Raw genomic sequence first — 14,705 nt, forward strand, 5'->3', positions numbered from 1 at the left:
CAAGCTAACAGGATCTCCTGGGATTGCGCTCAGTTGTGCAGGCAATTTAGTAACAGTCTCCCATAAACTCTGGCAGTCAACTCTAACAGCGAAATTGGCAGGATCGCAGTATCGGCTTTTAATGTGGATTAGAATTATTATGGCCTTTTGCTAAAATACTGGAATTTTCAGATGTAAGCTGACGGTTTTAAATCTGGCCATTGGCACTGAGATCGAAGTAAATAGATTCAGAGGGCAATTTTCCAGACCAGGTGCCTTCCTTGGTTTCTGGCTTAGGATTGCCCTACATACTACTTCTGTGAATTCTGGAGGACTAGGCGGGAAATATTTGAAGGTTCAATTGTGGAGACAAAGGCAGAAAATCAGCAAAAAAAGTCACAAAAGCTATGGGTGAGGTTGGGAATAATTGAAACAGATGCCTCACTACCCTCCATTGCTGTGACATAGATTACTTGGTTGGTACATGGAGGCAAAATGATTTGTTCATGTCGCACAATTGAGCCCAGATTCCACTTTAATTTTTGAGCCCTCACATCCACATCTTACCATATACTAAAATGTAGTTATATTACTCTCCTGGATGGCCGATTGAAGAAGCTTCCACACACAGCGTTTCACAATTGTACCTTTTTATTTTAATTAGATGTTCATATTTTGCCCTGATATTATTTAGTTTATTGCTGCACAACCCATACTTCAGAAGAATTTATCTCATGCATTAAGGCACATGTTGAGGTGCCTTAATGCATGAGATAACAAATTCTTTTGAAGTAGGCATTCAGGGATATAGTCACAAGAACGTGTGATAACTACCGCAAGAGTAGCGTAACGCAACTTTCAATATCGCAGCCCATCGCGGGAAAATAATCCCGTGCCAACGTGGAATTCAAAACAAGGCGGTACCAAGCGATAGACACCAGATAACACGTCAAATAACAGTGTCAAAATCAACACCACGCCGCAAAAATGAGAAACGCGGAAATTCATGCGATGAGGCCAATCGCAGCACAAAAAGTAGCAAAAACCAGCCACAGGCCTGCAAATCCCACGCGTCTTGCGGGAAAATGCACCATAAAAACCACAGAAACAACACACCAGAAACAAGCCTAAGCACGGAGCAACATGGATGCACCCTGACCCGGAGCAGAGGACAACACGAACCCCACAACCCCCATAGACCACCGGCAAGGAACAACAGGCACGGAGAAGGCCAATGAGAAAAGGGAGAGGAAGACGGGGTGCAGACCGCAGGAAAACAAAACCAGCGTCACGGAGGTGACAGAACACTACCAGCAACTGACTCACAAGCAGACTACCTTAAATGCAGTTGGAGTGTCGAGGAGGCCAAAGGAGGAGGCCATGACGCGCCAGCAGGTTGTGACAACCTAAACCAGGTACAAACCCCCTGCCAACAGGAAGGCAGCAACGGCGACAGGAGGTGGTAGTCCAGCGCCACAGGAGGAGCTGAAGGAAACCCAGGCCACATTCATCAGTGTGGAGACGGTGCAAGGAGTAGGGAGTACGGACACAGCTCGAGAGGAGCTGACAACATCAACAGGGAAAGTAACGGACAGGGACTGGGTGGCCGGGGGAGTTGGGGACAATGACACACATGCACAATGAGGCATAGCACACTGCACACCCACAATTACCCAGGATCATGTCACACATCCCCTTGGCACACTGCAGCACACACACATAGCAAGAACAGCACACCCACATCGACAACAACGTGGTACAATGCGCATAGCAGACACTGCAGAACAGATTACACAACTGGCTCCGCACATGCACAGAAACATGCCTACCACATCTGACAGAGTAGGAAACTGTGAAATGGAAATGTACGCATACAACCTCACATCCGTCATGTAGTCCAAATCCACACTGTCCTGCAGAACAGTCCAGCACCTCACAAACTGTCACAATGTACATTGTCAAACAGTCTGCATGTAAACCAGAACAATGCGCCAACATACATGTGAACACAATGTCAAGATGCATCTCCCCTTCACATTGCAGAGGGGCAAACAACCCCTCCAGCAGAGCACAGAAGACAACACATCTGTGATGCCGGATAGGACCACCACACCTTCGACACCGACGCCCTACAACAGCCCATGGATATCCCATGCAAACCACCACCAGGACCAGGGCAGACAAGCTTCTCCGAGGAGAACACAGCCACTGCAACAGACCACACAGCAGGAAGCACATGCAAGCTCAGCTGGCCCACGAAACGTCACCCACCCACACATGGCACCCCAATGCCATGTGTCATTACGCCAAAAGGTGGTGGACCAACAAGTGGGGGTGGGTGCCGAACTCATGGAAGGCGAGCTAGGACACATATGTTGGTGCCTATCACCCTCAGGGACCACCCACACCCCACAAAGGAGACCCACACTGCCATAGAGACACATGCAGATGCACATTCACAGTACAGAACCATGCCCAGGGGCACACAAATAGCATTCACACACCCACGTCGTCGTGGCGTATGACAGCCCTGGCCACTCCCCTTATGAATTGAGTGGGGACAACAAAGCTACATGTCCAAGCTCCAACCCGCTGCCTACGGTGACATGTCAGCATCCGATGTACACAGCACACTGTAATGTCCTAGTGCCCAGGGGCCACATGCATACAAGACCACAAGGACACACGTAGATATCATGTCGAACTGGCTACGGGCACGTGCGCCCGGCCACTTTATTGGCAGGGCCACATGTACAGTGATGCCTGTGCTGTATGTGTGTGGGGTGAGTGTAAGCCAGTCTGCACAGAATGCTTGGTGCTGGCAACAACTTGAACATTGGACACCAGTGCAACAGAAACAGAAAGCACACGCATAACAGAGTCAACTGCACAGCAACATGGATGGAGCCGGAGCAAAGACAGAGGTCACCCAGGATTGTGTCCCTTCGGGTTTGTCCTGATGCAGATGCAGTGGGGTGTGATACACCTGCATCAACTTCCTCATCAACATCCCAGGTCTCCCACATTGACAGAGGTGACAGTTGCATCTGCAGTCCACAGCGCAATACCCAGTAATGGTTCTGGGTGAGTAGCTTGACTACCACCTCCAGTCTGCATTTCAGCCTTGGGGATGTTGCCTCCTGCCCTCCCATTGTCTGTGCCATCTCCCGTATGCACACTTGACACATCTTCCGCATCATAGTCCCAGGTCTTCCCCACTGCATGAGGTGACATAGCTGCGCAACAGCTCCACAGCACAAAACTCAATCACTAATGGACAATGGATTGCGGTGCACTGAGTCACTGGCACGTGGAGTGCTGAGTAGGGTATCAGGCCAATGATGGCATCCACGACAGGTCTGAGCAACTCCATAGGTCTGTCAGGACCACAGTATCAACTCTGGCAGATGGCGGTTGGAGGTGATCCTTGTGGTGTTGGCGTGTGTCTCCTGCGGTGATGCGACGTCCGGGCCGGTCTGGACCCGAATCTATGTGTGGGCCCTGGTGGCCCGCAGTTGAGGCCAGAGGCTGCGGACAGCGCAGGGCCACAGGCACATGGCACAGAGGTCATCAAATATATCAGAAGAAGGGGTCCCAGACCTGAGCAGCACAGAGTTAGTGGCCCCGGATGCACTGCAGCCGGCACAGGCACCCTGCCACAGGACGGTGATTTGCGGTGCACTGAGGTAGGTCCACATGCAGTGGGAAGGTGTCCTCCAGGGCATAATGCAGAAGGTCTGATGTCATCAGGCAGCAGCAAATGGAGGAGTGGAAAGCGCCAGCCTCGTTTTCACCACCACTTTGGTATCAGCTACATGAGGATGAAAACAGCCCCTAGTCCATAGACTCAGACGCCACCGATCTACGACCAGAGAGTGTCCATGAATGTTGGGTAACAGACTTAGTGGCACAGGTGCTGAGTGGGGATGCAGTCTGCGATGATGCCGGTACACTGACATGAACTCCACCATTGCCAAATCAAGACTGTGACCTACTGGACCGCAGTGTAGGCCCGGGCAGTGGTCAGCAGTGGCCCACATCCACGTGTCGTTGGCTGGTGAGGCACAGAGTTAGTGACACTAGGGCAGTTGTCGGTAGTGTTCGATCAACTCCGTAATGATGATCCTGTTAACTCCAGTCTGCAATGCGACATCCTCTTGCGCCTCTCCGTCATGCGTTGACATGTATTCTGCCTTTTGAATGACCGATGTTCAGTTCCAAATCTGTGACCCACTCGTGCGCATCGTAGGCCGAGGGCAGTAGTCCTTGTAGGCCCACAGACGCGTGTGGTTGTGATGCCATGCACAGACTTGTTGGAACCACATCAAAGGGGGTATAGTGACTTGTCCTATACCTTAAATGGTGTTCACTGCCATGGTGTAATCAAGACTCAGTTCCAAATGTGTGACCTACCTGACCGTGGTGTAGGCCTGAGGCAGTGGTCAGCACGGCCCATTCACCGAGTGTTGCCAGCATAGGTTGGATGGCCCCACCGGCCTGCGTAGTGCAGGTTCAGTGGCACCACATGTTCAGACACCTCCGTGTATGTGACCCGGGTTTTGTCTGGACTGAGCTGCATCTTCCTCTTACTCCTCTCCGTGTAATCACTGGTGCCGTTCGTGATTTGCACCCAGGTGCTGGATGTGGGACCTACTGGTCCGCAGGGTAGTCCTGGTCCCTCATCCACGTGTCGCCGGTTGGCGTTGAACTGGGTTAGTGGCACCACATGTCGCCGGCTGGCGATGAACAGGGTTAGTGGCACCACGTGTCGCCGGCTGGCGTTGGACAGGGTTAGTGGCACCATGTGTCGCTGGCTGGCGTTGAACAGGGTCAGTGGTACCACGTGTCACCGGCTGGCATTGAACAGGGTTAGTGGCACCACGTGTCGCGGGCTGGCGTTGAACAGGGTTAGTGGCACCATGTGTCGCCGGTTGGCGTTGAACAGGGTTAGTGGCACCACGTGTCGCAAGAAGCCCATATGGAGCTATGCCTCACTGATCGGGTGGGGCCTGGTGCTGTTGCCACTAGCCCGGGTTTGGGGTCACTGCCATTCATTACTCAGGACACAGTTTCACATATGGGACCTACTGGGCCAAGGAGTAGGCCTGAGGCGGCAGTAGAATACGTCAACGAAAAAGGACTAAAGCGGGCCTGTGTCGTGGAGTCCGTGATGGTCTGAGGAGGCTGCCAAGGTTGCGGGACTTGGGCCTGGAGCTTGCGCCAGAAAGTGGTGGGCCCTCCTTGACACACTCCGGTTTCGGCAGGTGATCAGTGAGGCCTGGCTGTGCAGGGGCGGGCCTGACGAGTTCGTGGTCCAGCGTGCTGGGTTCCGGCAGGTGCACAGCATCACAGGCAACTCCGCTCAAGAGGACGGTGTCGGCCTTTTGGTGGGGTGAGAGGCGCCACCCTGCAGAGACATTGGGCTCTCCGGAAGAGGACCACGCCAAGGACTACGTGCTTCTTATTCACACCCCTATGCTGGCATGGCCTACTCTGGGCCATCCCACTCCGTTCACGCTTAGAGGGGGCATAGCAGGTAAGAGGTGTATGTCGTCATGGATATGTGTGTTTGCTGCATACTGCGGTCCATCCAGCACATCTCTGCCACTCCTGGCATTGTGTACTTTCCCAATCATGGTACTACTGCATCCTTCACACATGCCTGTTAGCCACCTCTCCCCACATTTGGCTGTTGTGTGGCTGAGGTGCCATGCCGTTGATGGCTCATGTTCACGGCTTGGCCAGGTAACCATTGTGAGTTGTTCTGTCGTGTCTGATGGGTGGGCATGTTGTGCATGTTTGTTGTGATATTGTGACGTGTGCATTACCAGAGTTGTGATTTGCATGGTTGTGGAGTTGAGGTGAGTGGGGTGTTCATTTGGAACTTGCCAAGGGGCTGTGCATTTCCCTTGTTACCATCCTGGGTACACTGGTTGATGATGGACTGTCGGAGGATGAAGGATCCATGCACACTGGCTGTGTATTTGAAGGCGACTTTGTTGGAGGTTCCACAGTGTTCTGTTGTTGCCTGCACATTGGGGTAGGACGTGTGCTTTCAGTTGCGGTGATTGTGTGCTGTGTCACCAGGGAGCAAAGGTGGGACATGTGTGCTGTGGATTGCCCCCAACACATGCGTGAATCCTGCTATGGCGTATGGTTCTTGCTTGGTCTCCAGCGTGACTTGCGCATTGTGTTGGACGTATGGGGGCTGGGGTACCAGGGTGATGGTGATGTCCAGGACAGGTGTGAGGGACTTGGATGTGGCTGACTGTGAGACTCCTCCGACTCTGGTGGGTGTCGGTTGGGGGGTGCCAGGGGCCAACAGGTGCAGCCAAGCCAGCAGCGTGGTGTGGGTTGAGATGTTAGTTGTCTGCTGTGTTGGTGCTGGAGGCCTGTTGGGTGATGATGGTCGGGATGCTTGGGATGGTTGTCCCTTTCAGCCTGTGGTGGATGGTGACATTGTCAGAGGTTGGGTCTGTGCAGCTGATACGCTTCCTGGGGGTCCTCTGTCTTTGTCTGCACTGCATCTGTGGTGGTCGGGGGGGTGTTCCAGGTGTGGATTGTGGTCCTGGGGTGGTGTCGGTGGGTGTTGTGGCCCTCTTGGGTGTCCGGGCCACATGATGGGTGGCTCCATGGCATCTGTTGCCCTTCCGATGGGGCCCTGGGCTGAGCTCCCTTTGGTTGTGCAGGCTGCCATCTGACTTTATACCAGGTCAGAGCAAGTGTAGATTTACTGGTGCTAACGTGCCTTATCACCAGTTTTGTGTTTTTATCGCAGTTCTGTCTGGTCGTTGAGAATGTTGAGGTGTGATGTTGTCGCGGGTTTTGGCACGGGAACGCCCACTCTGCATCTCATTAGCGATAGTTGCGGGGGGCCTCTGTGGCGTGTTTTTGGCGGCTGCTATCTCGGGTAAACTGGTGCTGTGGGCTGTTAACACCAGCTTGTAAATGGGGCGATAACTTTATCGCAACTTTGGCTGCGATAAAGTGCCGTTGACTCGGCGATAATTCCTTGTGAATATGCCCCTCAGTGTTTAACCCCTTCCAGTGACGTGTCACAGAAGTTGCTATTCGGGCTTGCATTTACTTTCCTCCCCTTCCGGATGTAAATGCTATCAAGTACTAGAGTTCCTGAACATGGTCTCTTTCATGCTGCCTCCATACTTTTATGAGTTCACAGAATGTTGTATTCCAGAGTTTTATGTTTTCATTCTTATGGGTCCTCTCCCCTGGTACTAACGTGGTGCTCGCCATGAAATGTATTTACAATTTGATTTGCGCTTTAATTTGCCTTTATTCAGTGCCCAAATCAACTTCAGATTGTTTTGGTTTCGACAGGTAACATTGAGAGCTACTACTAGGGGTTGTGATCACTTTCAATTTGTTTTCTGATTCTCGTGTATATGACAATATACCATGCTTCCAGACTGATTATAATGCAGTCGAATAAAAATTAAATTCTTTCTGTGGAATAACATATATTTGCTGCAGTATCAGAATTTGTGTGGCCATTTAGGATGCGAAGGACATATACTGACAGTACGTTTGCCAGTCTTTCGCATGATTTAGTGCCTTTGTAGCGATGTTCAACTATTAGGCTTATTCAAACCTTGAACCTTTGTTCTGAAAGATGCTTCGTGGTGGTATGCACCGATCACCAAAAATTGACATTATTTTGAGTTTATTATATTGTGCTTTTTGCCTCTGCTCAGGATAATATCATACTTCACTGATCCTATCCCCTCCTCATCTGAGTTTAGCTTTAGAAGTTCAGAGCTGCATTTACTAGGTGGAAAGTACATGTTGTTGATACACAATATCAATTGATGGCTGATTAACTTGAGCGTGAATGGTATTGTCTACTATTATGTGCGTGTGTCCTAAGATTTCAACTGTTCTAGACCACCATGCTGTTATATCTCTCATTATTTCCCCTCTTTGTTGTTTAATTGCAGGGATGTTGAAAGCAGCATAGTCCTCTTGCTCTAGGGTTTGCAGAGCCCAGCATTACTGTAGGCAACAAATGTGATGACGTTTCATAAAGGATACCCATTCCATTTCCTCTAGCTTTGCTTGATGTAATCAGTTTGAGGATGTAGCCCTTATTTGAGATATTATGACACCCTCTCAAGCAGTGTTTAGCACCAAATGAAATCATAATATGTTGAAATGTGTAAATACAATGTCAATGAATACCATGATATGTACAGGCCTGACAATACCAATAAATGTGATGTCAATGTATGCCATAATCTATGCCTGTACAACAGCGACGATACCAGCAATAGCAAAGTCAATGTATGCATAAATGTCAATGTTGTTACTTGTAAAAGCAATGTCAATGCACATCATGATTTAGGAATGTATAACTATGTCAATATCACTAAAGACAATATTGATGTACACCATGACAACAGAATGCACAAAGTTAAGAATGTGACTAAAAATTATACCAGTGATTGCCATATTATTTTTAGGAGTTCCAGTGAACTTGCATCACTGCTAATTGATTAATCCAAGGTGACCTCCCCATCAACCTCAAGTCAGAGATACGTGGACAGACAGGACCTGTGACCCACGCCTATCGAATACCAGGTCACAGGTGGGGTCTCTCTTAACCCAAAGACAAACATGCACCCAGGGAAAACTCTGATCAATCCCACAGATAGATAGTTTCACCACAAACAGGTCTGAGGTAATTGACCTCAATCAAACACGTTTGGCCAAAAGTTTGCATTCCTCAAAAATACCATGAACCTAGATACCATATGTCGATAGAAACACTCAGTCAATCAGAACACGACATGAACACCACACATACCTCACCAAAAACTTACATCCAGTCCAGACAAATGGGCCAAGAGAGAGACATGCAAATGACCCTGTTAAAAATTTGGGGCGACTACAGGGTGACCTCAACACACAACATACATGACCACGGAGCTGGCAACAGTGTGGAGGAAGGGTCTAGTTACTTTGAAACTGACAGTGAGGGTGGAACAGGGAGTGCACACCAAAGACTTCAAAGATATGTAAGATAGCTCTCACCCCACTGCCAGCCAGGGCAGCCCTGAAGAGGGCCTCGTTGTCACGATGAACATAAGAAATACATTGTACCACTTCCTGGTGGATACAGGAGCGCCAAGGTCCTGCTTATCAAAGACCACTGCTAAAATACAGGGAATCTCAGGGTCCGTGACCGAGGTCTCCCTCACAAAACCCCTAAATAGGAAATAGGAGGAAATACAATCAGGGAACAGTTATTGTTCAATCCGTCCTGCCCAACCAATATATTAGGATGGTACCTATTGTCCAAACTAAGGATGTCCTTCCAGTTCACCTAGGATGGAACTATAGCCTGCTCCTTCCCTGGAATCTCTCTGCCAGAGCAACTAGACAGCCAGCAACATCCTTCCATGTCACAGCGACACCGGCCAGGGTATTCCCCGATTATTGAGCCCTCTTTAAGAGGGTAGCCTCTTAGTATTTTACTACCTAGCACGCGAGTGGACCAGCCACGTGCACCAACTCTCGGTAGAAACAGCCAAAGCAGTAGTATGTAGGGTTTGTGGGGAACCAAGGGTGCAGGATTGCTGCACTCTCAGGGCCACTGCATCCCCCAAGGCTAGGTGGGGAGTTGGCCAAGGTGTGTGGGGATCATGGCGGCAGCAGTCAGACCATACTCGCCTCGGTACAGTCACTGTCACCGGGAAACATCCATTACAACACAGTCATTACATCGCACTGCTTTTACAATGCAACTGTTACAACGCAACTGCCTTTACATCGCATGCCATTACAATGCATGCCATTACAATGCATGTCACTCCAATGCATGCCATTACAACACATAACATTACAACACATTATAAGGTAAGCAATTGAGCTTTTTAGTTTTAGGGTGGGTATGGGTTTTGGGGTAGATGGGAATAGTAATTTTTACCCCAACACAATCCAACACTTTCCCTACTGTTGCACTCACTGGAATTGGAATTGCAATTTTTACCACTACACTATCCAACACTTACCCTACTGTTGCACTAAAAGTATTATGCATTGTAATGGTATGCGTTGTAATGGAATGTAATGATAGTTTTAAAAAATGCGTTGTAATGGCATGCATTCTAAAATCTTGAGCTGTAATGGTATTTGCGATGTAAAAACTGTATTGTAAAAGCATGCATTGTAAATGTTTGCGTTGCAACGTCATATATTCCTGTTACCACCATGGCACCTCCCCGGAGAGGAAGCTGCACTGAAAAAGCGACACCATGCCGAGTGGAGAGTTTCCCACACAGGGAGCCCCCATTTCTTTGCGACCGGACGTATCAGGTCTGGGAAGGTAGCGAACGTTTGGCCTCCATCCCCCTCCAGTGTGGCGTGCCTCAGGGCTCCTCTCTGAGCCCCACATTATTTAATGTATACATGGCCCCCCTGGAAGATGTGGTGGCCCCATTGGGCATTAAGATCGTCAGCTATGCCGACGACACGCAGTTGGTGGTCACCCTATCCCAACTGATGGAGAATCCCGACTCGCTGCATTCCTGCATGTCTAAGGTTCACACCTGGATGTGTGATTCAGCGTTGAAGCTGAATGGTTCAAAGACCGAACTAATTCTGCTTGGACGCAAAACCCCCTCTCTTCCTCTTTCCAGCTGGCCCAGTTGCATGGGAGCTTTGCCGAGCCCTAAAGAAGAGATTAAAAGTCTGGGTTTTTGGCTGGAACGTGACCTGTCCTTTAGGACTCAGGCAAAATAAACGTCAGGAGTGTGCTTTGGTCTCCTCCGTGCAGCTCGGAAAGTTCTCCCCCTGCTACCTTGGCCGTCTAGGAAGCTACTTGTTCAGGGGCTTATTGTATCTAGATTAGACTACAGTAATATCATCTTTTTAGGTGCCCCTGAAGTCACGCTTAATAAACTTCAGCAAGTACAAAATGCTGCGGCTAGGCTTCTTATGAATACACCTAGGACGCAATCAGCCAGACCCGCTCTGATAGCCTTGCACTGGCTTCCGGTGCGCGAAAGGGTCAAATTTAAGGCTCTTTGTACTGCGCACAAAATTATTCAGGGGAAGGGACCTCCTATCGTGCGGAATTTAGCTGTGCCTTATAAAGCGAACAGGGCCCTTCGTTCGGACCAAAAACATCTTCTTCAAGTTCCTAGAGTTAGAAGGGCTCGGGCCGGGGGGCGGAGATATTCAGTTAATATAGCCATCCTGTGGAACAATCTTCCCCTGTGTTTGCGCACAGAGATTGTTTCTTACGTTTCCGGAAACTTCTGAAAACGTATCTCTTTCCGGCTTAAAGCAGTCGAACTGTCAGCTTCTTTTTGTTGGTCACTCTGGAGAAAGCGCTGGGATGCCCGAGGGTACCTATGCGCTATATAAATTTTCCATTCATTCATTCATTCCCTGTCACCAAATACAGTACCGAGGCAAGTGAACATGGTAGGAAAGGTGGCATGCCTGACCTGCAGAACAACACCCCAAGGACATGTCCCCACCGGTCACATGGGAGTAATTTTGAGGCCTAAAGTGGACAGGCTACCGCCTCATTCCCCGCACAGGGACCCCATTGAGGTGACAAGGAAACTGGCAAAATCACCCCCAAATAGGCCATGGCAACCTCAAGCGTACAGGTGCCACCAGACTGAGAGAGGACTCAGCCACAGGACCCCAAAGGGATCCAATTAAGTGCTCTTGCCAGAGAACCAAAAGGATGGCAGCCACAAACATTTGAAGAATGCCACCCTTCTCTCCAAAGAAACCACATGGTTGCCTAAAAATATACAATGAGCAGAATAGAATGATATGAGTGCAGCCCCCCAAAAATCCCTATACATAGAACAAACCCCAGAACACACCAAAAAGACAGGTAAAACTGAACTCCAGTACAAACACCCACTTCACACCCATTTAGAAAGCTCACTGCAAACATAAAGAGGAAAAAGACAACATTAGGAAAAAATTCAAGCGTTTATTTTCACACAGGAAGACCTCAGGATGGCCACACTATGTTGACCAGAAATCCAACTTAGAGTTCTACATCTAGATGCCTGTGGGGGCCTGGGGCTCCCACTGCTGTTTATCCCCTGCGGCGGAATTGGCTGACCGCCCCCCACTGGGGGGAAGACAGTCTGACAAGGGAGCAGAGTGGCCCCCATCGGTGCATATAAACAGGCACCCAGGCCCCTTCACCCAAGTCACTAGGGCACGCCCCAAATCAAAAGGAACCAATTTTCCAACATTTTTCAGGCCTCCTCCAAATCGAGGCCCTCCTACAGCTCTGAAACAAGGAAAATGCACCAGTGACGGAAGCTGGGCTTCACAGGCATTTGGTGGGGGGGTGTTGAGAGTGCTATAGAATGCCATCGGCCATGCACACATCTGGAACCAAGTCAATAGGACAATTCACCCAGACTAGCAGCCATTCGGTTTGCTTACCCATAGCACAATGAGCTGCAGCTGCACACCTGACTCCCAATGTGGGCATAGCATTTGGCCTCCTCCTCCCTCTACCCTGAATGCGCACAAAAACATCAAAGGTCCGCTTGTACATGCACCTCCAAAGCAGCAGGAGTAGCGTGCCATCAGACAAGAAGCCCCTGGTTCCTGCTGAGGGCGACAGGTCCGAAATTTCCCAGGCTTAAGGAAGAGGTTATTCCATTGATGACCTTCCCAGCCCACTCACCATGTGCAGGGATAGGCTCACCAACTGCACTCCCCACGGTTTAATGATAGTCATATGGCCTCATGGAACATCCTCCATGGAAACAGGTCATGGTTGCATTCAGGTCCAAGGAGCCACAGAATGCCTTCCCGGCAATCACATGAACTCAATCCATAGGAAAGACCATATCATTCCTTAGGTCCACCTCGCTCAGGCTGAGCACATAAAGTCCCAACAAGTCCCCTAACCCTTTCCAAGAAAACACTGCAAATAAACACAATTCCAGCCATTTGCTTGCAGGTTCCCACAGGGGTCAATGCAACACCTTCCAATCAACTCCAGTATGCCTTGATAAAATTAGCAATGCTCAAAAGCACAGGTAACAGCCCGCCAGGACCCCCAGAAAACATCCTAAAAACAGCCCAAAGATTTTCAATCCTTCCAGAAGAAGGGCCTAACTCAGCAACTCAGCCCATTTAGAGAAAAAGCTTGTTCTACGCCACATGCCTAGGCCTAAGGGATGCACAATATAAGAAAAAATGGTATGGAGGAACAAATAGAACAAAATTTTTGAGAAAAGGACACTTTTAATTATCCTTTCATATGTGTATAAATTCACATCTCATTTTTCTTCATTTTTTGCTGAGCATATACAAAAGACACATATTTACAAAACAGAACCTATGTACATTTAACGAAAATATGCTACTGTCCTACAACAGATTTTCGATTATGGATCCACCTTTCAATAGTGTGGACACCCCAGAGGGCATATACATTGCATAAGGAAATCAGTATCTCCACAGATTCAAAGGCAATGCAAAGTTGTTAAATCCCCACACATTCCAATTTTTTAGGGTCCCTCTGTGAAATCAAAATGTCGACGCGGTCGCGTTTCAGCCAATCAATTCCTTTTGGCCTCTTCAGGACAAGGAAAACAGCAGCAATCTACATAAAAAGAAGCACACTCAAATGACATATAAATTACATAAATCCCTCTATGCTCGCCCATATATATACAGGTCCTTCAACCCAAACGTGGAAAGCAAACCAAAAAACCACCACAAGGAAGGAAACACCGAATTTCGTGGCCAAAAATCAAAATAAGATTCATGCCTAAGACTTATTGAATATATCTATGTATGTGTACATCTCCAAACAACTCTCTAAATCAAAGAGAATGGTGATTCAGACACCTCCACCAACCGATATCACGTATATGCGCTATGAATCCAGATACTCTAAGGGAAGTTTATCACGAGCATATCAGAGAACCTCTATCCAAGAATAAACGGACTGCTCGACTAACCTTAGGCTGATATTGACGCTCAGCATATCGGATGTACTAGCAAGAAATGGGGTACTTGGGGTCCAACCCCTCTGCCATTTCTATAACAAAAATAGTACAATGACTGATCTCAGTTGCATCCCTCCAATGACTCAATGTAGTAACTCGGGCTACATTCTTCATACCTTATTCGAACATCAACTCGGCCCCCTGTCCTTGTTTCGAAGTTCCAAGGAAGCCGTCCGGCATGATTACTCGCTGGTTCAAAAACTAACGGACAAACGGAAATACAGTGTAAATCCGAAGGTACTACTGGCTCAATGTATATTACGCTTAAAGAACGTCTCTTAATCGAGTTTGCTTACCTTACTTCTTTACCATCTCCTAGAATTCTATCCCGCATACGTCAGTGCTCACTTTCTCGCTGCACGAGTGGATTTTCAGAGAAAGACTGAGGGGGACTTATTTCCTGGTATGAAAAGTGACAAGGGACTAAAAGGCCTCAAAAGGGAAGCGGAGCAACGAATCAGCCATATTGGAAGGGACCAACGTATTTCCGGGCTCCTCTCTCATTTCAAGGTGTCTATCCGCTATTAGTTGTATTGTACTACAGGTGCCCATGAAGCTATATACAATGTGCAAACAATATTAAACAAATACTAATAGAAATAATATATTAACTGCCAACACTTTTTATAGTGAATAATATAAAGGAAAACACATATACAGGACAGATTGAATCAGAGAAAATACCACCCATAGTTTTTACCC

The sequence above is a fragment of the Triturus cristatus genome, chromosome 5_1 (assembly GCF_964204655.1).
Source record: "Triturus cristatus chromosome 5_1, aTriCri1.1, whole genome shotgun sequence".
Lineage (NCBI taxonomy): Eukaryota > Metazoa > Chordata > Amphibia > Caudata > Salamandridae > Triturus > Triturus cristatus.